Here is an 8,959-nt window from a genome sequence, read left to right on the forward strand (position 1 = left end):
TTCACTGACAGAAAATGTTTCAGTTCAAATAAAACCAGGGGTGAATACAATTTTTTTCTGCTTGTTCTTCAATTTAAATCATGACAGGAAAGCTCACAAATTCAGTATATTGTAATCTTGCATCTAATTTTCTAGTTTTGTAGTTTATAGATTTGGGTAATATTTGCTTTGGAGTGTTTCTATATGAACAGTTTTGCTTGAAGAACTAAATATTAGACTAATATATTATACAGGGTTTTTTTTACAGGTTTCATCTTTTGTCATGACATATGAAAAAAAGCCTTAACATGTTGCATTTTGAAGCAGCGTGGAGGAACATGCAAAATTTCTTAAAATTAAGTGACTCTTAATGTTTTTGATTCTGAAGTGATTGCTCATGAATGTTTAACATATTCTAAAAAACAAAACAAAAAAAATAAACAGCAAATATTATATTAAAGTTGATCACTCTCTACTGACCTGCAGACAGAACTTTACAGTAAATAATTCCCAGTACCTTAGACCTCGTCTTCAGTCACTGTGCCCCATGTACACCAACCAACTGTCAAATACTGTAGAAACTCAGCAGTCCTTCCTCATTGCACATATTGCACATTTACTTTATACTGTAAACATTTGCACATGCCTTGGTGAATAATCTGCATTTTCCAGCCTCTTTTAAACAGTCTGCAGTGCTTTTCTTTTTAAAAGCACATATATTTTACATGTTTGTTTAAATACTTTGCATAGTTTTGTTTTGCGTATTTCTGTTGCAGAACGTTTCTCTTACTGTGTTTATTGTTATGCAGTATACCAAGGCAAATTCCTTCTGCGTGAAACCCTACTTTGCAATAAACCAGAATCTGATTACAATAAGGCAGGAGAAACTACTAATTACATTCAGTCCATACCAGAGGTGTAGCATCCTCAACGGACCCCTCCCTGCTTCATTCACTCATGTACCTTTGTGGGCCCTCTATACTCAGCCCCCTCTTTCCCCCAGTCCTACTCCTTCAATCCATACTACACTCAAAACTGCATCAAACATCCTAAGCAGTCACTACTCTGCTGTTTTCATTAACAATAAACACATCTGCATCTGGAAACATCGTGCATTCCTGTGAATGGTTCATGAAAGGAACAACACTGGAGTGTTTATTTTCTCACAGCATGTCAATCACGGCAGATTGGCCAGTGGCCCTATGCTTCCAACTATGGAGCTGTAGGTACCCCACCATGTCTTTTCTGGAGGCGCCCTTCCATTGCACTGGTTTGATATACCATATGTCCACATATGGAGGAAGGGCTGGGGTGGCTGGATGGGTCAAACACAGGACCGACACCCAGGAGACTGAGGTTCATGTCCCATGTGAAACTAAACTGACTTTTTTATCTTATGTACATAAGTTATGTAATGACTGACATTACATAGCTTAATGTACCTTACAAATGTACTTACCTTAACTCAAGCCCTGATCGTTACCTCAACCTAACCAAGTAGTTCGTTGCCTGACCCTAACCAAATTATGACCCTTTCACATTAACCACATGTTTATTGTTCTCAGCCAGCTTAATTTGGATCGGCTAACCGGACGTTGCTAACCAGATGGTGCATATTTATTATTGCTAACTTGACCACGGAGCTCTGCACATAAAAAACTACAACTAGAGAGAAGCATAGCATTGAAACGTAAGGCCACTGAACAAGCTATTTGACAAATGAGAAGAGTTGGTTCTCAAGGATATGACATTACTGCATGTCCTGAACTAAGTCTGTCATACCCTGCTATGTAAAGCCCCTGGAATATACAGCAGCCAACAAACACACACACACACACACACACAACTGTAACCACTGATATACAAGACACACTGGCTGAATTCCACAAATCAAGCAACTCGGTCAATGTGGAAAGCAATACAAAGGAGAAACTTTATCCTGTCTATACACAGGCCACACACACACAAACACACGGGTGTTTCCATGTAGCTCTTCCAGAGATATGAGAGATGAGTGTGTCAGTCAGAAGTCAGCAGAGCAGAGGAGGCTGTCATAGGGAAACCCGGCTCTCCTGAATAGTTAATACTGCCTGGTTCACTTCAGTGGCCACACCACACAGGACACCACAGGTACACACATACACAGGGAAGCAGAGACACACACACACACGCAATCCTCCACGTCTCTCTTGTTGTTTTTCCCATGGTGGAGTCAAGATTCACCATCTGGCCGGGTGCTAACAGTTTACAGGAAGGGGAACCCTGGTCTCCACCTTGGAACGACACAATGACACACATACACCTCCTCCTCACTAACCAGCAGACACACCCTCCTTACAAACAGAAACACACAACCGCTCTTCCCCCCGTTTCCCTTCTTTTCTCCTAAACACACACACAGTCTCCCCCTCAGTTTCCCAGCAGGCACTCCACATCACCACATCTGAAGTCCAGGCCTGGCTTGTACTGCTGCCAAGCTACACAACGAGTCCGCCACGCCCCAGCAGTGGGCTACTGCTACTGACCACGCAGTCAACAATGAGACACAAACAGCACACAGTGGCCTTTTTTCTGAAGATCCTGAACCTATTTCACCAACGTTTCATCCATAAAGCAAATCATAGGCCAAAAAAGATGATAACAGGGAGGTGGAGTACACGCCCTGCAGTGGTAAAGAGGTGTGGAAGATCAAATCATTATAGTATAAACATTTAAATAATGCCTCTATTTGTTTATCACACCTATCATGTAAAGTTGATTCACAAACTCATCAAAAGAAAACAGAAGCAAGATTATATGACAGTGAAACAGAAGGCTGAGAGTTGAGGGATGAATTAAAATATAATTTGTAGGAAAAATAGTAGAACTTTCTTCCTACATTACAGTTTTAACTGATGCCACAGTGAATGTTGCAGCTGCTATGCAGAAATTAAACCTGGAAAAACTGCTTTTTTGGGCACTTGAAGGCAGCAGAAACCAGCGATAAACATTTGACTTAAGATACCTGAAGTTTGGTGGTATTAATCATCAGAACTGAACATAATGTATGTTGAACATTATACTGTTGTACAATAATAAGCTGAAAGACATCATGAAGCTCAGTGAAGCTGAGGGAAACTGCAGGCTTGGTGATAATCCTCTGTGGGCGAATCAGTAGTAGAAGTCAGTGTTACTATTAAATATTGATTGTACTTGCTTTAAACAAGTCATTTAAAGGTTTCGCTTACTAAAATTACATCTGTAGTAGTGGTGGTATCTGGCTGCGTACATAGTTTTAGTTTTATTTGCCCGGGTTATGACGTATGCAGTGCTGAAATTTCTATAATGAGCTATACTCTGAAAAGGTGGGTTTTCAGCCTGCAGTGGAAGATTGTGAGTTCAGGAGTTCGTCCCACCACTGTGGGGACAAGAGCCTTGACCAAAAGTGACCACAAGGTCCGTGGAGGGACAGAGTGACCAGTCCTTCCGAGGCAACAGAGCACTGTGGTCGCCCTGCAGTGCAGAGTTTGACCAGGGCTGGGTGAAAGGAATTTCATTTCACTCAGCCAACTCGTGGAATGGATGCGAATGTCAATGTAAAGCGTTACTGTTTGACGTCAAGGCTTCGACCTCGTCACTCCCCACAAGGAAGCACCAAATTCAGCACAGCAGAGAGCGGGGACATAATATACATCTGAACTTCGCTTCATTAGTGGCGATCACATAATTTCAAAAATCCAGCAGCAACACACCTCTCCAAAATCCCTCTGAATAAGCCCTAAAACACTCTGTCAACAGTTTCCATAGGGACTATTTCAGTGGAAGTAGTTCCAGTGCAAACAGTTGAGCGAGGCTAGTGGATTATCAGTAACAGGGACACTGTTTCTAAGAAGAGATGCTGCTGATGAATTTTTGCAATGTTTTAGTGCTGTGAGCAACACAAATGAAATTCTATCTCCACTGTGCTGGGTGGAGGCAGAGATGGATATCTCATGAGCTAGCCAGATAAAACCAAAACTATCTGCATGTCTAGATACCACTAGCAGCGAGCGGTAAGTGAGAAAATATGTGGCTTTCTGTTTTTGGGGTGTTTCTTCTTTGTAATTTAGGTGATCAGACTCTTTAACCCCAGCAGACGCCTACATAAATGTTTCTGGTTTTGGGTGGATTAGACCAGTGGTTCCGTCTTTAAACTGTAAACTGATGACCCCTGACTAAGTGACATATTTCATGGCTATTTCACATTATATTCAGTGCATAACAGTAAACCTACAGGCCAGCTAATAAACTGTACAATTAACCCAAATAGTGAACACAGTAACTGCAGGAAGTTTGTGTAAAATGAGCGATTTGGATGAGCAGATTTTTTTCATGTGAATATTGCATCAGAGATGTGATATCACACAACTCTGTTTGTGATATGTATTTTTTTTAACAATCATACATACTTAATAGGCTTCTTTTTTTGACAAATATAGTATTTTCTTCTACCTTACGCTTTTCCATTGTTCTACTGGCTCTTTGGTTATTCTACCTGTGTACTGTGGACGTGGCTGTTTTGCAGAGACCAGAGGTGTTGTGGACACAGCGTTGTGGTCAGGTCTATAGTTTTCTTCACAGAGATATAGGCCTACTGCATTCCTTTTAAAAATGTTTTATTACACCTTTTAACATGCAGAAGGCCTTGCGACCCCCCCTTGAAGTTTTGGCAATCCCTGGTGGGGCTCGGGACCTCCAGGTTGAGAACCCTTGAATTACATGATAGAGATACTAATAAGATGAGGCTCCAAACTTTCCCAAGTCCAGACTTAAAAACCCACATGTTCTGTGACAGGACTGAATCATGTAATAACTGCATGCATCAGTACTCGGGATTGCCACAAATAAGTCCAACTGCTGCCACTTGTAATTGCAAACACCCACAAAACCCAGATCAGAGGAGACTCCCAGCTCTGCCCAAATCCACAGACAACCCTCAGCCTAAGTCATTTGTAAGCCCCATGGCGCTGTTTGATGCCAGCCTCTCTGCCGTTAACCCCACACTATTACTGTTACTGCTCGCTTCTTTCCTGAGCAACTCGAGACATTATGGCAAGTCATATTATCCTGCGTCTACTGTCCAAAACATACACAATGCACTGACCACAACTGCAGTTGCCACGTCTGTGCAGACCACAAGTCTTTACAGCTCTACTGAAAAGCACAATATCTCTACTCCCCAAAACCACAGTTAGCTCAGAGAAAATGACCGTTTTCTTCTTGTCTACTCTCCCTGTTCCAGTTCTCAGTAAAAGTACAGGGTGGGAGAAGCACAGAAAGCCGCACATTACTTCTGCCTGTATGAAAAATTACATTATTTGTCTTGTAATTACATAATCATCTCGACATGTTTGTGCTCTGTGTATCTATGAGGGTAGCGGTTGGGAGTATTGTTGGGTGTCTGCAGACAAAGAGCTGCCTGTATTATCATACATGCTGTAGTGTACTGATGTGTGGTTTGCCTGGAGACAGGGCTGTGTCTCAGGCTGGTTTCTTTGGGTTACCAGGGATCAGGTTGCCCTGCATTGCTTGCACTATTCCTGCAACTCTCCGGGCCAATGAAGCCATTATGAGCGGAATGAATTATGGACTAGGCTTTCTTTACCACAGCCCCTCCCTCTTTTCTCCCATCACTCTGAATTTCCTCCTGAGTGCCTTGTTTATCAACCTCTCTGTACTTTTTGTTCTGGGCTATAAAGCCTTTTTTCTCACTCTGTCTACTTCATTTAGATATCAGTGTCTTTTTTCTAACAATACATGCTTCATGAGCCTCTCTGAAGAGGAACAACATACAGTGGCATGAGAAAGGTTGGACATCCCTGGTCAAAATATCTGCTGTTGTGAATAGTTAAGTGAGTAGAAGATGATTTTCAAAATGCATAAAGTTAACAATGGAACATCAACATTTTAAGCAAGAGTACTGGATTATTTTTGTCTGGTACAATTCTAGAGTGAAAAAAATGAGCATACATAAGTTCGGACACCCAAAAGATTTGAGCTTCAGTTAAATACCAGTAAATTCTGGAAGCAAATGGCACACGTCTGTAAAACACCTGAAGGTGAAAGAGGATGGCTTCTACAAAGGATAATTATCCAAAACACCTCAAAGCCCACAATGGACTACCTCAAGAGGTACAAGCTGAAGGTTTTACAGTGGCCCTCATAGTCCCAAGACCTAAACATCATTGAAACTCTGTGGATAGACCTCAAAAGAGCAGTGCATGCAAGCCGGCCCAAGAATTTCACCACACTAGAAGCCTTTTGCAGGAAGAATTGGAGAAAATCCCCCAAACAAGAACTGAAAGACTCTTAGCTGCGCACAAAGAGCCTTTAGCAGCTGCGTTACTTGCCAAAGGTGGTGTTGCTAATACTGACCTTGAAGGGTGCCCAAACTTTTGCTTGGGGCCATTTTCTTCTTGTTATTTTAAAATTGGAAAAGACGGAAATAAAAAAGTAATCATGAATGTGTCATGTTCAACTTCGTGCTGTTCGAAAATCAAAAATTTTGTCCGGGGGTGGCCAAACTTTCCCATGCCACTGTACAAAAGTTCTGTAAAGTTGTAAAGTAAAGAGAAAAGGATGGGCAGGGGAAAGCGTTCTGTCATCTTTTCTGAGCTGTAAAAGCCACTAACATTGTCCTCAGTGTGGTCCACTCCCTCTCTCGCAGGCTGAGGATGCTGCTGGCCAGCAGTGCTCGTTCTTGTCAATGGCTTGACTAACCTGCTTTCCTCAAAGGTCCCATGGTGTATTTTGTTCAGAACATGATGAAATCTTTTTCCTTGGAAACATGTTTCTCACGAGTTGGTTGACCAAAGCAGAGTCACTTGGCCAGTAAACATTAGAATTACTTTAAAGAATAACAAAGTGGACTCCTATAGGATGTCCACATGTTTCAGTGGATAATTAAAATATTTTCCACAATTTCTTGACATTTTATCTTTATAGTGAACTTTTTGATGGACTATATATGCAGGAAAGATTCAAGCATTTTGATTCAACCAGAAAAGTTCTGCTACAAAATGCATGTTATTGGGATGAATAACATCAATATCCAGATTACTCACTCAGGCATTATTAAAACACACACGTACAAAATGATCACTCTGATCACTCTGTGTGTACACTACACACACAAAAACATCTTTCTCATCATATCAGTGTGATGTCATGGAACAAGGCTTTTGTAAGTGAAATTTGAGCTCAAAAGCATTGTATTCAAACACAGACACACACATACACTGCTGTCATTTCCTCTGTGCTTGTTTTCTGTTGGTCTTGTCGACCACCTCGGCCCCCCCGGTCAGAATGTGCGATGCAGATCACAAACACAGCCAGTGATTGAGATGTCAGAAGAGCAACAAGTGCAGGCAAACTGAAACCCGCGTTAAATGAAACAATGACCTGATTCTTTCTTCCTCTTCTGGTTCACTTTACATTCATGCTGCTACACGCAAAATAGAGAAGCAATACATTAACTTATTGTAGTGATAAAGTGCTCTGACGACGTATTGTTAGACAAACCGTAAGAGATTTAACTGACAGGACAAGCAAAAAAAGGCACAGCAGCAGGGGCATGCAGAGTTCCTCTCAACGCTTCAGCAACAGGTTAGCATGACCTCATCAAAGTGCCGATGCTTTCACGCAAGCACCAGCGCCGATGTCCAGTCGAGTCTGTTTCATGTCAGCCCTCAGGGCTTGTCAAACGGTAGTAGCTTCTAAATATAGACCCTCTTTATATAAAGACGCTGCATGTGTGAAGAACACAAAGACTTTTACGTCCTGCTGAGAATGTCGCTTGCTTCTGCTTTTCATCCTCCCCATCACTTCCCCTCCAGCAGCTCAGCATGAGCCACCTTCAGCCATCAAGCCACACAAACATGCCGACGCGCACCCTCATGCACACACACATAATCAGATTAATGCAACGGCTTGAGTGCCATCTAACCAAAGCTCTGCAGTTCACAGGCATGCGGCAGACATGGGTGGTTGCTCATCACCAAAGCAGCTGAGATCAAGCCTGTTTTTTCTTTAAAGACTAACTGATGAAATTATTTTTATAAAAATGTATTCATGCAACCTTACAGTCGCTTTTTGCTTCATACCTCCCTTATTTTTACTTCATTTTAAGAATGCAAAATGGCTCAAATTTTAGAAACTTAAACAACCCACAATAGTGTGAATGTGCATCGGGAGCACAATACTCGGGATGTGTCTTTACCAACTACTTTGTCAGCTATTAGGGGTTGTTGCTGGTGGTTTCTTCTGCATCAACATGTTGACATGTTTTTGCCCACATCAAGGGAAACTCCACAAGGTGTATGAACTAACAAAGAAAGGACTTTTGTGGCTGCCTTGGGCCAAGAGGCCTTTGCTCCATTGTTAAATTGAGTTCTGTATCAGTACCATTCTATACACCATATACCATGATTTTTACTTATTCTTTTCCAAAGTAGTAGTAGTAGTGCCAGTAGCATTAGAAGCAGTAATCTTTTGTAGTATTGTGATTTGTATTAGCAGTATTATGAGCATTCATGTTATCCATTACCTCCACCACACAGGAAACTGCAACCTTGAGCATAGCTCTTCAAAGGTGTGAAACATAAAATGTGTGTCTGAGGAGGAAGAGTGATGGCACGATAAATATAAGGTAGTTACCACAGCTGCAGAAAAAATACACACACGTGATGATGATTAAAATATAATGTCAAAGAAAAAAACTATTTATTGAGATAATGCCATTAATGTAGGATATTTCCACATATCAGCCAGTTCATCAAGACTTAAAAATGCCACCGAAAGAAGAGCTGAGCTTCCACATTCTGGGAAAACTGGCTGAATTGTCACTTTTATGTACCTGGACAAAGTAGTAGCTAAAACTGAAAAGGAATTAACTGTTCTTTGCTTTAATAGTGCAGTGAAGAGCGGCTGGGGGCCTGAGTTGTTGCAGAGTGACAGGAGCTGG

The 8,959-nt window shown here is 41.6% G+C and overlaps 1 protein-coding gene across 2 annotated transcripts in view; it reads right to left on the reverse strand.

Annotated features, from left to right (window-relative positions):
• Positions 1–8,959, reverse strand: part of prkd2 (protein kinase D2) — a 35,656-nt gene that overhangs the window by 11,278 nt on the left and 15,419 nt on the right. The gene's annotated exons all lie outside the window — the stretch shown is intronic.

Source organism: Chaetodon trifascialis, chromosome 9 (assembly GCF_039877785.1).
Source record: "Chaetodon trifascialis isolate fChaTrf1 chromosome 9, fChaTrf1.hap1, whole genome shotgun sequence".
In the NCBI taxonomy this organism is placed as follows: domain Eukaryota; kingdom Metazoa; phylum Chordata; class Actinopteri; order Chaetodontiformes; family Chaetodontidae; genus Chaetodon; species Chaetodon trifascialis.